We start from the raw sequence: 18,509 nt of genomic DNA, 5'->3' as shown, positions 1-18,509 counted from the left end.
TGTGGGGTCATGGGTAGTCGTAATCTACCATTTGACTCAGGTTTTGATCGGGCGGGCTCCAGGTTGACTTTTGTTGATTTTTGGGTAAAGTATAAAGATCTTAACTTTATCTATTGCAATTGAATTCCTAGAATTGTTTGATGATATTAAGTCGATTTTGGTTAGATTTGAGTAATATGGAGGCATATTTTAAGGGAAAAGCTATTTCTTAGTGTTGATTTGGCCTAATTGAGGTATCTCTTGCTTAACTCTGTGTGAGGGAAACTACTCCTTAAGATTGGTATTGCTTGATTCAATTGTGCTAAGTAAAATTCGTATACGTAAGGTGACGAGTGGGTACACAGATTGTACGTGGTATTTGACTGGTTAGGTCTACTTAGACTATTTTCATGCTTTAACTAAATTGTCATATCATGTTCTAAATTCTCCTAGTCAATTTATTCTTACTTGTGTTAGTCTATCCTTACACGCCTTAAATAATTTCGTTAACACTTGTTTTATCTCCTAATTGATAAATTGATCTCATGCTTTAGTGGAGCTTGTTGCCTCTCTTAATATTATATGCTATCTTTTCATTGTTTATTATCATTAATTGAAGTTATTGTTCATGTTTCTCTTTCATTGTTGATTACCATTATTTGAATTTATTGTTCATATTACCTCTTTCATTTTTAATTTTCATTATTTGAAGTCATTGTTACAAGTTATTTCTTCCATTGTGAGTTATTCTTATTTAACATCATGGTTATACATTGTCCCTCATTGTTGAGTTATTTGTTTTATAGTTGTAAAAGTTGTTATCACGTTGAGGCAAAATTGTTATTGTTGAAACATCTTCCTTTTGAGCATTTTACATTTATTGTTGTTGTTGATATTCTTGTAACCGTTGTGGTGGAGCTCGTGGGATATTGTTGTGGAAATATTGATATTGTGAATTGTTGGCAAATCATAATATATGGGCACTTGTTGTGCAAGTTGTTATTGTAATGTGATATTGATGTGCGAGTTGATATTCTTATAACCATTGCAGTGTAGCTCGTTGATGTGCATGTGGTGGTATAAGGTGGGACTTATATGTGTGTTGCTTGTAGGGAAACTACGTGAAGCCAATAGGCAATCATAAGGTGGGCTAAAGTGCGTGTAGCTATTTCGGAAAAATTATTTTCAAAACCTATTTCAAATGTAAGGATCACACAGCAGTATAAGGAAAAATTGTGATTGAAATTGAGAAATGTGAATACGAGACAATACCTAGGTTGTGATTATTGATTATACGAGGCGGTACCTCAGTTGTGATTTCATCATACATGAGGCGGCACCTCATTGTGATTATTGCTGTTTATTTCATGTTGCAAAGAGTTTTGGTAGGAACATTTCTTGTTGTTTCATTGTTATTTGTTCTAGCAGTTGTTGTTCGTGTATGATCATTGTAGCCTATTTAGTTGCTTTTTTATGATATTTCCATGCTTAATTTTTGGTATCAGTTCATGCTATTATCTTGGTTCGTTTTAGTTATTTCTCCGCTTTCCATTATTTATCCTCATTATATTATCATACTGTTTATTTATATCTTAGTAGGTGCCTTGACCTAGCCTCGTGACTACTCTACCAAGGTTAAAGATCATTGGTAGCTACCTTACGGAGACTTCAAGGTCTGCCTGCTCAGCGTCCGCAGGCCTCGGAGTCACCTTTCCTGTTTTACTTTTTGTTGTATTTCTTTCAAACAATGATGTCTTAGATATCTTGATTTTATTTTATAGAGCTTATGACTCTGTTCTACAGTTCTTGGGGATTGTATGGTTGAGATTCTATTTTTCAAAAGTTACATGAGTTTATTAGACCGGTTATAAGTATTTTGTTAATTACATCTGTTCAATTTTCATCAAATATTAGGCTTACCCAGTCGTAGAGACTAGGTTCCATCGCGACATCCTATGGAGTGAAATATGGGTCATGATAGGTTGGTATCAGAGCTCGAGGTTCATAGGTGTTACGAGTCATAAGTAGGTTTAGTAGAGTCTTATGGATCAATATGGAGACGTTTGTACTTATCTTTAAGAGGCTACAAAACTGTTAGGAAAAGCTTCACTTCTGTGATTCCTTATCGTGCGAATTGGTTGACTTCAAAAACTAAATTTTTGACTTTCTATTCTCTCATAGATGGTGAGGACATGCACCACTATATCCGACGATCACAAACCCGTGCCCCCTTCTAGAGTCGCGAGAGGATAGGGCCAGGGCAGAGGAAGAGGAAAGGCACATAGTGTAGCTAGAGCACCTACCCGAGCTGTGACAGTCAGGTTGGGGGACAGGAAACTGAGGCTCCTGTTACCACCGCAACACTTCAGGAGGCCCTCACATTGTTCTTGAGCATGTGCAATACCTTAGCTCAAGCGAGGTTGATTCTACTTGCACCAGCCACATCTCAGGCTGGGGGAGGAGCATAGACACCCGTGGCCCATACCCTAGAGAAGCGAGTCCAAGTTGATTAGGTCCTAGAGGTTATACCGGTACAACCTGTTGCTTTGGTTCAGCCTATGGTTAGGGCAGCAGCACCTGAGGAGAAGTAGCTTCGGTTCGAGAGGTTCAAGAAGTATCACCCTCCTACTTTCGGTGGTTTAGCTTAAGAGGATGCACATGGTTTTCTTGAGGAGTGCCACCGTATTCTCTATATTTTTGGTATTGTGGAGATGAGTGGGGTTGCTTTTACTACGTTCTAGCTAAAGGGAGCAACATATCTGTGTTGGCGAGCATACGAGGTGGGTAGCCCTGCCAAGGCATCTTCACTTACATCGACTCAGTTTTCAGAGTTATTCTTTAGAGAGTATGTTCCTCAGAACCTTCAAGATGCATGGCATGCTGAGTTTGATCAGCTACGCCAGGGTACTATGACTGTGTCAGAGTATGCTATTCGATTTAGTGATTTGTCCAAACTTGCACCAGCCTTAGTTTCTACAATCAAAGATCGAGTCTGTCGATTCATCAAGGGGCTCAACAATGGTATTAGATTCAACATGGCCATAGAGTTAGAGATATATACTCCGTATCAGCAGGTGGTTGAGATTGCATAGAGGTTAGAGGATATGTAGGGCCACGAGAGAGATGATAGGGAGTCCAAGAGCCCTAAAGGTACATGAGGATTTAGTGGTAGTCGCGCTGCAGCTACAGCCCGTCATGGTAGAGGCTATGTTAGTCATCTAGTTCATTCAGCACTTCCAACTTCTAGTGGTGCTCCAGGAATTCCGAGGTCTCATGTTGCACACTTTGCTCAGCCACTTTCTAGTGCATCTCCTGCATGGGGTGCCTTCAGTGATCAGTCCAGCTGGCCAGGCTTGAGCCAGTCCCAGCAGCCACACCCACTGAGAGCTTGCTTTGAGTGTGGTGCTACATGTTACATGGTTAGAGACTGCCCCAAATTCAGGAGGTGTTCACCTTTCTGAACTACTTAGGCTCCACAGATTCAGTTAGGTCCACAAACTTCCTAGGCCATGATTACTACCCCAGTTGCTGCTCCACCCGCACAACCAGCTAGGGTGGGGGACGGGCGTGTAGAGGTCACCCTATAGGGGGAAGCCAGGCCAGATTCTATGCTTTTTTGGGTAGGAAAAAGGCAGTTGCTTTAGACTCAGTCATTACAAGCATGGTTCCAATTTTCCATAGAGATGCATCGGTCTTATTTGATCTGGGATCCACTTATTCATATGAGTCATCTTACTTTGCTCTATATTTGGATATATCTCATGACTCTTTAAGTTCTTCTATTTATGTGTCCATGCCTGTGGGAGATTCGATTGTTGTGGACCGTGTGTATCGGTCATGTTTAGCTGTTATTGGTGGTTTTGAGACAAGAGTTGATCTATTGTTTCTTAGTATGGTGGAATTTGATGTTATCTTGGGCATGGACTAATTGTCTCCCTCATGCTATTCTAGATTGTCGCCCTATCATGCTATTTTAGATTATCACACCAAGACTGTGGCGATGGCTATGCCAGGTATACCATGATTAGAGAGGAGGGGTGCATGAGATTATGTTTGTAGTAGAGTTATATCATTTTTAAAGTCTCAGCAAATGGTTGAGAAGGGGTGTGATGCTTATCTAGCCTTCGTGAGGGATATCAGTGTTAATACTCCTACCGTTGAGTCAGTTTCGATAGTGAGAGGCATCCTAAATGTATTTCCAGTAGATCTTTTGGGCATGCCGACTGATAGGGATATCGATTTTGGTATTGACTTGTTGTCTAGGACTCAGCCCATTTCTATTACACCATATCGTATGGCCCCAGCGGAGCTGAATGAGTTAAAGGAGCAGTTGCAAGAGTTTCTTGATAAAGGTTTCATTCGGCCTACTATGTTGTCTTGGGGTGCTCCGGTCTTGTTTTTGAAGAAGAAGGATGGTTCTATGCATATGTGTATTGATTACTCGCAGTTGAACAAGGTTCCAGTAAAGAACAAGTATCCATTACCATGCATTTATGGCTTATTTTGATCAACTACAAGGTTCTAGAGTGTTCTCAAAGGTTGATTTGTGGTCAGGTTATCATCAGCTGCAGATTCGGGATCAGGATATTCTGAAGACTACCTTTAGGATTCGATATTGTCACTACGAGTTCCTTGTGATGTCATTTGGGATGACCAGCGCCCCAGTAGCATTTATGAACTTGATGTACAATGTATTCCAGCCTTATCTTGATTCATTTGTCATTGTTTTTATTGACAACATCTTGGTGTACTCCCGTAGTAGGAAGATCATGAGCAGCACTTGAGGATCATGCTTCAGACCTTGAGAGATAAGAAGTTATATGCAAAGTTCTGAAAGTGTGAATTCTGGCTTGATACGGTGGATGTTTTGGGTCATGTGGTGTCGAGTGAGAGGATCAAGGTAGATCTGAAGAAGATTGAAGCAATGCAAAGCTAGACCAGACCATCTTTGGCCACTGAAATTCAGATTTTCCTTGGCTTGGCCGGGTATTATCGTTGTTTTGTAGCAGGTTTCTCATCCATAGTTGCACCTATGACCAGATTGACCTATAAGGGTTCTCCTTTCAGATGGTCTGAGGAGTGTGATGTGAGATTTCAAAATCTCAAGACTACTTTGAATATAGCCCCATTGTTGGTGTTACCTATGGGCTCGGGTCTTATACTGTGTATTGTGATGCGTCACGTGTTAGCTTTGGCGCGATGTTGATGCAAGACGGTAGGGTTATTGCCTATGCGTCTTGATAGCTGAAGACCCATGAGAAGAATTATCCAGTCCATGACTTGGAGTTAGCGGCCATTGTTCATGCATTGAAGATCTGATGACATTATTTGTATGGTGTTCTTTGTGAGCTCTTTACGGACCACCGAAGTCTACAACATTTGTTCAAATAGAAGGATCTTAACTTGTAGTAGATGAGGTGGTTAGAGTTGCTTAAGGACTATGATATCACCATTCTATATCATTCTGGGAAGGAAAATATAGTGGTTGATGCCTTGAGTCGAAAGGCAAAGAGTTTGGGTAGTTTAGCATATCTATTGGTAGTGGAGAGGCCTTTAGTGTTGGATGTTTAGGCCTTAGCCAACCTATTTGTTAGATTGGATGTTTCGGAGCCCAGTCGAGTTTTGCCTACGTGATTTCTTAGTCTTTTCTATATGATTGTATCAGAGAGCGTTAATATGACAGCCCCCATTTTCTTGTCCTTAAGGACACGGTTCAGCATGGCGATGCCAAATAGGATACTATTGGGAAAGACGGCATGTTGCGGATGCAAGTCTGGTTATATGTGCCCAATATGGATGGGTTGCATGAGTTGCTTCTTCAGGAGGCCCACAATTCGCGATACTCTATCCATTCGGGTGCCACTAAGATGTATCAGGAATTGAGGCAGCACTATTGGTGGAGGAGGATGAAGAAAGACCTAGTGGAGTATGTAGCTCAGTGCCTAAATTGTCAACATGTGAAGTATGAGCATCAATGACCAGATGGTTTGCTTCAACGGCTTAAGATTCCCGAGTGGAAATGTGAGTGTGTCACCATAGATTTCATTGTTGGGCTCCCACAGACTCACAAGAGATTTGACATGGTATGGGTGATTGTGGACAGGTTGACCAAGTCAGATCATTTCATTCTAGTAGTGACTACATATTCTTTTGAGCAGCTGGCTTAGATCTATATCCGCGAGATTGTCTGACTTCATGGCCTACCAGTATCCATCATCTCTGATAGGGGTACGTAGTTTACATCGTGCTTCTAGAGAGATGTAAAACATGAGCTAGGCACTTGGATTGAGTTGAATATAACATTTCACCCTCAGACGGACAGACAGTTCGAGCACACTATTCCAATATTGGAGGATATTCTTTGCGCCTGTGTTATGGATTTTGGGGGTAGTTGGGATCAGTTCTTACCACTTGTATAGTTTGCGTGCAATAACAGCTACTAATCGAGTATTTAGATGGCTCCTTGTGAGGCCCTATATGGGAGAGGATGGCGTTCTCCATTTGGGTGGTTTGAACCGGGAGAGGCTAAGTTATTAGGCACAGATTTGGATCAAGATGCCTTGAGAAGGTCAAGATGATCCATGATCGGCTTCGTACAATGCAATTTAGATAGAAGAGTTACGCAGATCAGAAGGTTCGTGATTCTGTATTCATGGTTGGTGAGAAAGTCTTGCTCTAGGTTTCACCCATGAAGGATGTGATGAGGTTTGGGAAGAAAGGCAAGTTGAGCTCTAGATATATTGGACCTTTTGAGATTCTAGAGAGGATTGGAGAGCTGGCCTACAAGCTTGCTTTGCCGCCCAGTTTATCTGCGGTTCATCCAGTGTTCCATGTCCCTATGCTCCGAAAGTATTACGGTTATCTATCTTATGTTCTAGACTTCAGCACACTCTAATTGGATGTTTGACATATATTGAGGAGCCTGTGGCTATCTTGGACAGACAAGTTCGGAAGTTGAGATTAACGAACATTACTTCAGTGAAGGTTTAATGGAGGGGTCATCTAGTTGAGGAGGTAACCTGGGAGACCGAGCACGACATGCAGAGTCGTTATCCTCATCTATTCACCACTTCAGGCATGTCTTTATGCACGTTTGATGATGAACATTTGTTTTAAGATGTAGAGAATGTAACGACCCGATTGGTCATTTTGTATAATTGCGCCTCGTTACCCTCTTTTTATGCTTTTCACATGTGTGTTTATAGTTTCATGACTTTAGGGGTTGGTTAGTTTCGTTCAGGGAAGCTTTCGGGTTGATTTGGACCCTTGAGTCTTGACATAGAGGTTTTAATTAGAAAATGTTGACCAATTTTTGGCTTTTTTGGAAACGACCCTAATAGCTACGTATCGTGATTCCAAACTTAGGCGTATGCCCGAAATTTGATTTTGGAAGTCTGTAGGTTGATTTATGTTGATTTGCCAAAATTTGGCAATTTGAAGTTGAAACGTTTGATCGTAGGTTGACTTTTAGCTACCGAGCTCAGAATTTGATTTTTGGACTTGGAATAAGTCCGTTATGATATTTAGAACTTTTCTGAAAAATTTTGTGTCATTTGGAGTTGTTGATAGGATTCGGATGTTTAGTTGTAATTTTAGAAATTCTTGAACTTTACTTTGAAATTCATTCATTTTAGTGTTTGGTTCTGTAATGATCTGACTGGTCATTTTGAGCATTTTCACTTCGCACAGTAGTTTGAGGGCACGAGTATCTCCGTATGATGTATTATGTCTTGTGTGAATCGTCGATTTTGCTTATCAGGTTGTTCGGAACGATTTGGAAGAATGAACTTCATGATTGAAGCTTTAAGTTAGAAGAGTTGACCAAGTTTGATTTTTGTGTATTTGACTCCGGATCGGAGTTTTGATGGGTTTGTTAGGTCCAGATGGTAATTTTGGACTTGGGCGTATGTCCGGATTTGCATTTGGATGCTTTTGAAGGTTCTAGCGTTAATTGGCGAAAGTTGGCAATTTAGAATTTTTGAAAGTTCATAAGTTTGACCGGAAGTTGACTTTGATGATATCGGGTTTGGAATTTGGTTCCAAGAGTTGTAATAGTTTCCTTATGTCATTTGAAACTTGGGTGCAAAATTTGAGGTCATTCCGAATTGATTTGATATGGTTCGGCACGAGTTTTGGAAGTTGAAAGTTCAAAAGTTTATTAAGTTTGATTTGAGGTACAATTCGCGGTTTTTATGTTGTTTGATGTGATTTGTAGCTTCAAATAAGTTCGTATCATGTTTTAAGACTTGTTGGTATGATTGAATGGGGTCCCGAGGAACTCGGCTGTGTTTTGGATCATTGGTTGAGAAAGTAGTTTAAGTTAAGGATTTGGCGTTTGACCATGATCAATATCAGGTCAAGATGACCTCTTTTCGATGTTTTGATTGCATGAGCAGGTTTGTAGCGTGTTTTATGATTGAAATGCATATATGATTTGTGTCCAGGAGGATCCGAATGAATTTTGGGTGGTAAAATGAAAATTCTTTCGTTGCTGATTTTCTGGTGTAAAATAATTACGAAAATATCATTTTTTATCCCTTAAATTTCTAGACTTCATTTAAAACTTTAAAACATCATATCTCCCTCATTTTAAGGCCAAATTGGGTGATTCAAAAGTCTAATTTAACTGGAATTTTACAAAGAATCTATTGGAGGCATCAAAAACGTGTTTTAGGATCGTTTGGCACACGAAACAAGGCAGAACAACTGGGCAAAAAATATTTAATGTCGAGGGTATGTTCATTTGGTAATATTTTGAGTTGGGGAGCTTAGATTTGGGAAATTTTTTAGGCGATTTTCACCGTATAAATTGGGGTAAGTGTTTTCTACTCGATTTTGGATAAATTTTGTGAATCTATTTTCGTTTATGGTAATTGAATTGTGAATTTTAAAGAGAAAATTGGGAATTTTTGTCCAAAGCTTTATATAGTGATTTTTGAGTTTTGAACATCGATTCGTATTCGGATTTGGGTGAAACTAGTATGGTTGGACTCGTAATTAAATGGGTTATCAGATTTTTTAAGTTTCATTGGGCCCTAAGGCGCAAACCCGGGTTTGGATTTTTGTCGATTTTGAGATTTTGATTAAAGATTCGACCTTTATCGATTGAGTTTATTCCCTTTGGCATTATTTCATGTATTTGAGTTGCTTTTGGCTAGTTTCGAGTCATTCAAAGGTCGATACGTGCGGTGGCATTTTGGAGCATCGTTTGACTTGCTCGGTATTGGATTTGGCTTGTTCGAGGTAAGTATCACTTCTAAATTTGGTACTGAGGGTATGAAATCCCGAATTGCGTTTATGTGATTGATGTTGAGGTGACGCGCATGCTAGGTAACGGGCGTATGGGCGTGCACTATGTGAATTGTGATGTAGTCGATTCCATGGAACTGTGTAGCAATCTTCTCTGGATATTTCACTGTACTCTATGTGTTAGAACACCTGAGCTGTAATTCATGCTAGAAATCATGCTTAGGCATATGCTGGTATTACTGGGGCCAACTGAGGTCATTTATGTTGTTGAACTATATGTTTAAATTGAAGTTTCATACTCAGTCATATTTATTCATTGCATATCATATATCAGTCTCTGTTACTATTTAATGATATATCATATCATCATTTTTGAGCTAATTTCATGACATTATGAGCCTGAGAGACTGGAGAGTTTGATGACTGAGTGAGGCTGAAGGGCCTGATTGTGAGCGATATTTATGGGATCGGGTTGCACGTCGCAACATGCCTTATTGATTTATGCCTGGATCTGGCTTATTATAGGGCTTGGGCTGAAGGATGGATCCCCTCCAGAGTTTGAACACACCCTTAGTGAGCACACACCACTGTGTGTGTGCGTGTGCGTGTGTGTGTGGATCAGGTTGCACGCCGTAACGAGCCCTATGGATATATATATGCGGATCGGATTGCACACCGCAATGATACTTATAGCTATATATATGTGGATTGGGTTTCACGCCGCAACGGGTCTTATGGCTATATGTGGATTGGGTTGTACGCAACAACAGGTAATGTACATTGTTGAGGGATTGAGTGTGCTGAGTATTGAGCATAGTAAGAGAATGCAAGGCAGTGAGATAGAGTACTCTGAGATTATGAGTACATGAGTTCATCAGTGAGATGCATTGCATTTGACATGCGTACTTGAGATACATGCATAGAGATGCATTTCTTTCTACTACCCGATTTTGGTGACATTCATGATTTTGCCTATACCATAACATGTAGGCATAGAGATGTACTTTCCTCATGCTATCTTAAAATGAAATATCTTATTTATTGTTGAAAGTTTTTTGGACAAATCACAGCTTTCAAACTTACTCATATGCTTTGGAGTTTTCGGTGAAAGATCTGGGATTTACTGTTATACTTTAAAAGCATGTCTATTTTTCTGTAACTGTGAACGAGTTGAGCATCTTACCTATGGGTTATTTTCATGTACCCTTTTATTACATTTTTATGGACTTTTGCTGATTAGTGGGGTTGGACTCTGAACCTTGTCGCAGCTCATCACTACTTTCAACCTAAGGTTAGGTTTGTTACTTATTGAGTACATATGGTCGGTTGTACTCATACTACACTTCTGCACCTTGTGTGCAGATATTGGCTATTGATGTTGATGTGATCGACGAGAGATGGATTTGAAGATGTACTAGTTTTGTAAATTCTAATTTTAGAAGCTCATGATTTGTACAACCAGTCCTTAGAAAATGTATAAGATTTAGATATTTTCTTTACTTATTATTTTATTAAATTTCATTAGAACTGGATAGTTGTTAATTGGATTACCTAGCGGGATTGGGTTAGGTGGCGTCACGACTAGTTGAATTTTGGGTCGTGACAAGTTGGTATCAGAGCTCTAGTAGGTTCTACAAGTCATGAGCAAGTGTCTAGTAGAGCCTTGCGGATCGATATGATGACGTCTATACCTATCTTCGAGAGGCTATAAGGAATTTAGGGTAAACTTCTCATCTTTCTTTATTTATCGTGCAATATTGATTCAGCTTGAAGTGTAACCCATTAAATTCCTTCCACGCATTCATATGCACACATGAGCACTCGGTATCAGTTGTGCATTGACGGCTTATAATTTCGATGGATGAGTTGCGAGATATGATTTTGGCGTGTTGTTGATAGGCCAGTCTAGAGGACTTGAGGCCGAGTTTTAACTGTAGCTTGAGCATAGGGATTTTGGTTGTGTGAGCATGTGCTTTTTGACTTATAAGTTCGGTAGTATCCCTATTAGTGGAATTTGTGGCTCGATGAGTGATTGGATGGCTATATGATGAGTATGATGTGACTGCGAGATGTGTTTGGATGGTTCGAAGGTGTTGAGAAGAGTTTTCTTGAGATGTAAAGGGACCACTGGGTGTTTGATTTCTGTCTTGATGTGACGTATAGTCTCGAGCCATGAGTGTATTGAAGGATCTTTCACGTTGCTTAACTGTGGAACGAATTAGATTCTCATTGGCTTGTCGATGGGTTCAGACTCTCATGACCCAAAATCCTAACTTGTCTTGATTCAAGAGTATAGAGAGATGTTAGTTTGCGGCTAAACAGGTGGGTTATGACATGTGGCGTAATCTACAGGGGTGTGACCCTTTTGATAGTTGCGTGGAGAGTTTCTTGCTACTAGTGGGTTATGTGTGTTGCGATGAGGTTAGCAAACAATTTGCATAGAAGTTGACCTGACCGTCACGAGGATGAATGTGAGCTTAGCAAATGATTTGAGGTATTATATGGTTTGTGTTACATGAGCTTATGAAGGATTTAGTTGAATTTCAGTGCGGGATTATGGCAGTAATAGAGTATGGGTATTATGAGTTATCGACTGTTTTGTTCTATGATTTTGAGCCAAGTGAGGGAGTCTGCTATCGATGATTTGATTGCATGGTTATGTGTTGTAATGGTTTCAGTTTAAGGTATACCTGTGAATCAGTTATGACTTGTAGAGGTTGAGATCGAGGATGACTCGAGTAAGGGAATTTTTGGATATTGGTTGTATTACATTCTATGGGTATATGTGAATCATGGAATGATTGAGTAGTTATTCGCGAGGGATGTAGTGTGCACGGAGTAGTAATTTACTCGGTTGCTTAGAGGTGTTGATTACTTCTTGGGGGTTATTGTGCTAACGGGGCATAGGTCGTTCAGCCGGTTTGGGCGGTACAAGTGAGATTTGAGCAAATTAAATGACTCTTGAAAGGGTTCTAATGGATTCAATATTTATATGTAGCAATTTGAAATTTTCAGCATTTGTATATGGCTAGAAAATGGGATTTACATTAGATAGTTTCGAGACTCGCTGTATTTCTATATCCTTATGGATTCCACATTTTAGTATTAGGAAGGTGAAGAAAATGACTTTATATTCGTAGAAGGTCTCTTCAGAGTGGGTATCTCGGTTGTGGTACTTTTGGGGTACTTAAGAGGGAATTCAGCGGTTTATGAGCCTTAGGGCAGTGTGATTATATGCTAGAGTTCGTGGGGGTGAATTTTGGTTAAGGATCGTGGTGTTCTAGAAAGAAGAAGTATCAATATGAAGGCAATTCGGAAGGAACTCGGGGAAATAGAACAATTCGGTAGTAGATTAGATCAGCACCGTAACGGATATGATCGGTTCTTTGGGTACTTATGATGTAGTGAGTTTCTACAAGTGTTTTATGGCTAGAGAGATTCAATTTTTTCAGCTTGGTTATGTGCAAATGGGCTTCGAAGAGTTCTCGATGGTTTCTACCACGGTTTGAGATGGCTTTTTCCTACCGACGTGAGGAACATATTGTGTATTGGGATTTTCTCCTGGATGAGATCAAATGGAAGGTGTCTGACTGATCGGTATGTATTCTTCTTATGACTTAGAGTTGATTATGAGTTCTTGTACTCTTCACATGACGGCATGATTGATGTTGTGTGTTGTGGGGGATTGAGATTCACATGTGCAAGGTCACAATTCAATTTTAAAGGGAAGGACATGAATTCTTAAGTAACATGGACGGTTTTAGATGACTAAGTGAGTGATATTACTTTTTGGTATTGCTTGAGGAGAGTGTACCTTTCGGAAGGTGCACTGTATTTTGATTTACGGAAGCTTCATTGGTATTGTGGTATTTTCCTGTCTGATTGTCTGTTGATATTTAGATATTTCTATGTGGAACGGAAGAATTAGAGAAGTATTCCTCATGGGATGATCGTTTATGAGAGATATGTTAGGCATTCGGGCGATGGAGTTGGGATCGGATATGGTGATTTCTGTGTTCTATGGATTTGGAGACCGAGAATTTTTAGAAGGAGGTTTTTTGTGGTTGCAAACTATGAAGATGTAGCCAAAGCTAGCCAGATGATAGTATATGTTTTGGTTAGGTCATTGTGGACCTTTATAGGGTTAATTATCTATTTGTGGATGACCAAAGTTGATTTGGGGCCCATTGGTAAGCCCAACGAAGATGTGTATTCTGCACCGAGTCGGATTGGTTGGCATCGTACTGCTATTGTTGAGGGATGTGCCATTTGGTTAGAGTTGAGCTTATTTGTGTCATAATATGCTCTATGTATTACTTTTCCATGCTACGAAGGATTGTGATTCATTGGTTATATGCACACGTGGAGTGGTTCTATTAAGGGCCTTATAGCGGAATTGGAGCGAGATGGATACAAGGGTTTCGAATGATTGATTGCGCATTTGGTCATGTTTATTCCGGACTATGATATTGTGTTATTTGTTTCTCCGTGGTTATGGCCATGCACCTTGGGCACTTGATGTTGAATTGTGCGTAGTTATTGATTTTTAGCAGGGTGGCTTGAGGTATTTCATATGGACCAATGTTTGGATGGGGTCACGCATTGCAATGGAGTTATGTTGAGATACAATCCTTTGTGATTGATTCCTGTGTTTTGGTTTTATGGTGTGTGATGGGTTTGTAGCATTTCGTTGTGGCAGTACTTGTTGAGCTTGCGAGACGGTTCTCTCGTTTAAGTCATTTCCATGTTTGAGTACATTTGAATTGTTGCGTATTGGTGCACGAATTACACTGTTTGTGGCTCTGGGTAATATTGGTGTGGCATATCAGTAGAGTAGCTGGTATTTGATAAGATGAGGTCGTCAGATCTAGGAAAGGTGTTATCAGATTTGATTACAGTATATTTGGAAGGATAATATCGGAAGTCGGCTTAGAAATTGATATAGTTCTTGTCGAATGAGAGAGAGCTCGATGACTTGTTGATCTGATAAGTGGTCATGGGTTTCTACGTGTTTCTTTTATCATCGGCAGTGTACAAATATTTAAGAATGAGGTTTTGTTTGATATGAGGTTTATTACCAGTACCGATTTATTTTTAATAGCTACGGTGATTAAAAATTATTGCTATGAGTATTTGAGTTATGTGGTCTATAATGTGATTGTGTCTTGGGTTATATTTATGGCTTGATGCAGCTTGTTCAAACTTATACAATGAGTAGATGCGAGATTCAGGTTTTATAAAAAAATTCGGATGTTGGAAATTAGGTTTTAAGGTTTATGGGCTAAGGTTGAATTAAGGATCTTCAGTTAGGTTGTGTCATCAGGTTTATATGGATTAGGGTGAAGTGGGATCACCCCCGAGTATGTGCATGGTTAGGTTACACGATGATTTGATGGCTTAAGAACAACTCATGGCACATTCAAAGACAAATGTATGTTTAAGTGGGGGAGGATGTAACGACCCGACCGATTATATTGAGCATTTTCACCTTGTTCAATAGTTTGAGGGCACGAGTATCTCCGCATGATGTATTATGACATGTGTGAATCGTCAGTTTTGGTTTTCAGGTTGTTCGGAATCGATTTGGAAGAATGAACTTTATGATTGAAGTTTTAAGTTGGAAGAATTGACCAAGTTTGACTTTTGTGTATTTGACCCCGGATTGGAGTTTTAATGGTTTAGTTCGGTTCGAATGGGGATTTTCGACTTGGGCATATACTCGGATTTGCATTTGGATGTTTCTTGAAGGTTCTAGCGTTAATTGACGAAAGTTAGCAATTTGGAGTTTGGAATGTTCATAAGTTTGACCGAAAGTTGACTTTGGTAATATCGGGTTTGGATTTTAGTTCCAAGAGTTGGAATAGCTTCTTTATGTCATTTGAAATTTGTGTGCAAAATTTGAGGTGATTCCGAGTTGATTTGATATGGTTCGGCATGAGTTTTGGAAGTTGAAAGTTCAAAAGTTTATTAAGTTTCATTTGAGGTACGATTCATGGTTTTATGTTGTTTGATGTGATTTTAAGCTTCGAGTAAGTTCATATCATATTTTAAGACTTGTTGGTATGATTGAATGGGATCCCGAGGGGCTCGGGTGTGTTTTGGATCATTGGTTGAGAAACTAATTAAGTTAAGGATTTAGCGTTTGACCATGGTCAATATCAGGTCAAGATGACATCTTTTTGGTGTTTTGAATGTGCGAGCATATTTTTTGCGTGTTTTATGATTGTAACTCATATATGATTTGTGTGTAGGAGGTTCCAAATGAGTTTTGGGCGGTAAAACGAAAATTCTTTCGTTGCTTATTTTCTGGTATAAAATAATTTCGAAAATGTCATTTTTATCCCTTAAAGTTCCAGACTTCGTTTAAAACTTCAAAACATCATATCTCCCTCATTTTAAGGGTAAATTGGGTGATTTCAATACCTAACTTGACTGAAATTTCACAAAACATCTGTTGGAGGCATCAAAAGCGAGTTTCGGGATAATTTGGCACACGAAATGAGACAGAACAACTGGGAAAAAAATATTTAATATCGAGAGTTTGTTCATTTGATCATATTTTGAGTTGGGGAGCTCATATTTGTGCAATTGTTTAGGCAATTTTCACCATATGAATTGGGGTAAGTGTTTTTTACTCGATTTTGGTTGAATTTCGTGAATCTATTTTTGTTTTTGGTAATTGGATTGTGAATTTTAAAGAGAAAATTTAGGGTTTCTGTCCAAAGCTTCATATAGTGAATTTTTGAGTTTTGAACATCGATTAGTATTCCGATTTGGGTGAAACTAGTATGGTTGGACTAGTAATTAAATGGGTTGTTGAATTTTTTAAGTTTTATCGGGCTCTGAGATGCGGGTCCGGGTTTGGCTTTTTGATCGATTTCAGGATTTCAATTGACGATTCGACCTTTATTGATTATGTTTGTTTCCTTTGGCATTATTTGATGTATTGAGTTTCTTTTGGCTAGTTCGAGCCGTTTGGAGGTCGGTACGACAGGATGGCATTTTGGAGCATCATTTGGCTTGCTCGGATTGGATTTGGCTTGTTCGAGGTATGTAGCACTTCTAAACTTGGTGCTGAGGGTATGAAACCTCTAATTGCAAGTTATGTGATTGATGTTGAGGTGACGCGCATGGTAGGTGATGGGCGTGTGGGCGTGCACCGTATGAATTGTGATTTAGTCTATTCCATGGAACTGTGTAGCTATCTTCTCTGGATATTTTCATTGTACTTGATGTGTGGCCATAATTACATATTTTTAGTGGATTACTTACCTTATATTTAGGTGCTTTAATGCTAATCTATACTATTTTTGTGCTTAATTGAGTTTATTTTATATGTAGGTACGTCGAACACGAAATTGGGAGCAAAGTAGAGATTTTATGTATATTTTATGCACTATAAGAATGGCTCGTGATTATTTGATGATGGGAAAGTATTATGATGTCATGATTGGGTGATGATAGAAGACAAAATTGGTAAATGATCCATGTGAGCAAATTATTGCGGGAACAACTCACAAGCAAAGGAAAGGAATTAGAAATGTTAGGCAACATAATGAGGCAACGAAGAAGAAGTCGGGCGGAGCGAGATATCTAGATCGTGTTAGAGTCGGTGACGCAAGGGATTTTGCGCACCACAAAGCCCACGCCGCGAGGCTTACACCGAGGTTCACCGGGCTACAGAGCTCGGGCTGCACGGTCTGTCGCGAGGGTGTTTCGAGTTTTAGGCCTATTTTGTCTCCTATTTGGTTTTGGACTTGGTTATTTCGTCTAGTTTTTTCCCTACACATATAAATAGTCATTAAACACAATTTTTGAGAGATCAGACCGGGGATTCGACCTAAGGAGGCAAGAACACACTTGGAGTAAGGCGGAGAATTCTTCTACGAGTTTCTCACTTCCTTCTTCCTATTTCCATTATTGGTTATGAATTCTAATATCGTAGTTGTGCATACTATTATGAATAGCTAATTTGTTATATAGAGTTTTGATAGAACCTTTTGTAGGATAAATTCTTGTTATGTTTTTATATAATTCAGCCATTGGATTTCTCTACTTATTCAACTACGTGTTTATTGCTGTTGATTGAATGACCATCAATTGACTGTGCCTATTTAGTATGTATATTGCTTGAGAGAGTACGAATTTAGGTAGTTATTGAACAACATCACTCCTAACGTATGTAAAAGATCAATACAGAGGGTTTAACGACGGGATTAGAGATAACGAAAACTAGGTGCGATCGTAGTGAGCGGTGAATTAGTGCCAGCTAGCGTGGTTCGAGAGAATACGCCTACCAAATTGTATAGTTGCTCGATAGAGAGATACGACACCCAAAGTACTCACAATCCATAGAGAATACTTAGGCGAAATTATAGAAGACGTAGCGGGAAGGATTCCGACAATTGGGAAAATCATAACTCTAGACCTCCTTAATTTAGTCTCCAAACCTTAATATCTTTAGTTATTAATTTACTATTTTAATTTGTTAGTTAATTAGTTAGGCATAAGAATCTTAATATTTAAAACTTTGAAATTATTCGAGCTTGCTTTTTTAGTGATATTAAATAGTTATAGTGAAACCTTAGTTCTCTGTGAGATTTGACTTCGGACTTGTAAACCGGATTATATTTGCAATGACCGCTTAGTCCTTTTTATAAGGCATAGTTGGGCGTGATCAGTACTCTATGTGTTAGAACACTTCAGCTGTAATTCATGCTAGAAATCATGCTTAGGCATATATTGGTATTATTGGGACCCACTGAGGTTATTTATATTGTTGAATTATATGTATAAATTGAAGTTTTGTACTCAGTCATATTTATTTATTGCATATCATATCTCAGTCTCTATTGTTATTTATTGATATGTCATATCATCATTTTTGGGCTAGTTTCATGACATTGTGAGCTCGAGAGACTAAAGAGTTTGATGACTGAGTGAGGCCGAGGGCCTGATTGTGAGTGATATTTATGGGATCGGGCTGCATGCTGCAACATGCTTTATTGATTTATACATGTATCCGTGCTTGTCATAGCGCTTGGGCTGAAGGAGCCCCTCCGGAGTTTTTACACACCCCCAGTGAGCGCATGTACCTACTGAGTGCGAGTGCCGAGTGCTAAGTGATTATATTTATGTGGATTGTGGGATCGGGTTGCACGCCGCAACGAGCCTTATGGATATATATATATATATATATATATATATATATATATATATATATATATATATATCGATATAAGATGTATATATAGTATAGTATAGTATATATATTATAACGC

This window comes from Nicotiana tabacum, chromosome 7, assembly GCF_000715075.1.
Source record: "Nicotiana tabacum cultivar K326 chromosome 7, ASM71507v2, whole genome shotgun sequence".
Classification (NCBI taxonomy): Eukaryota; Viridiplantae; Streptophyta; class Magnoliopsida; order Solanales; family Solanaceae; genus Nicotiana; species Nicotiana tabacum.
The sequence above is the reverse complement of the archived record's forward strand: the minus strand, read 5'-3'. Positions refer to the sequence as shown.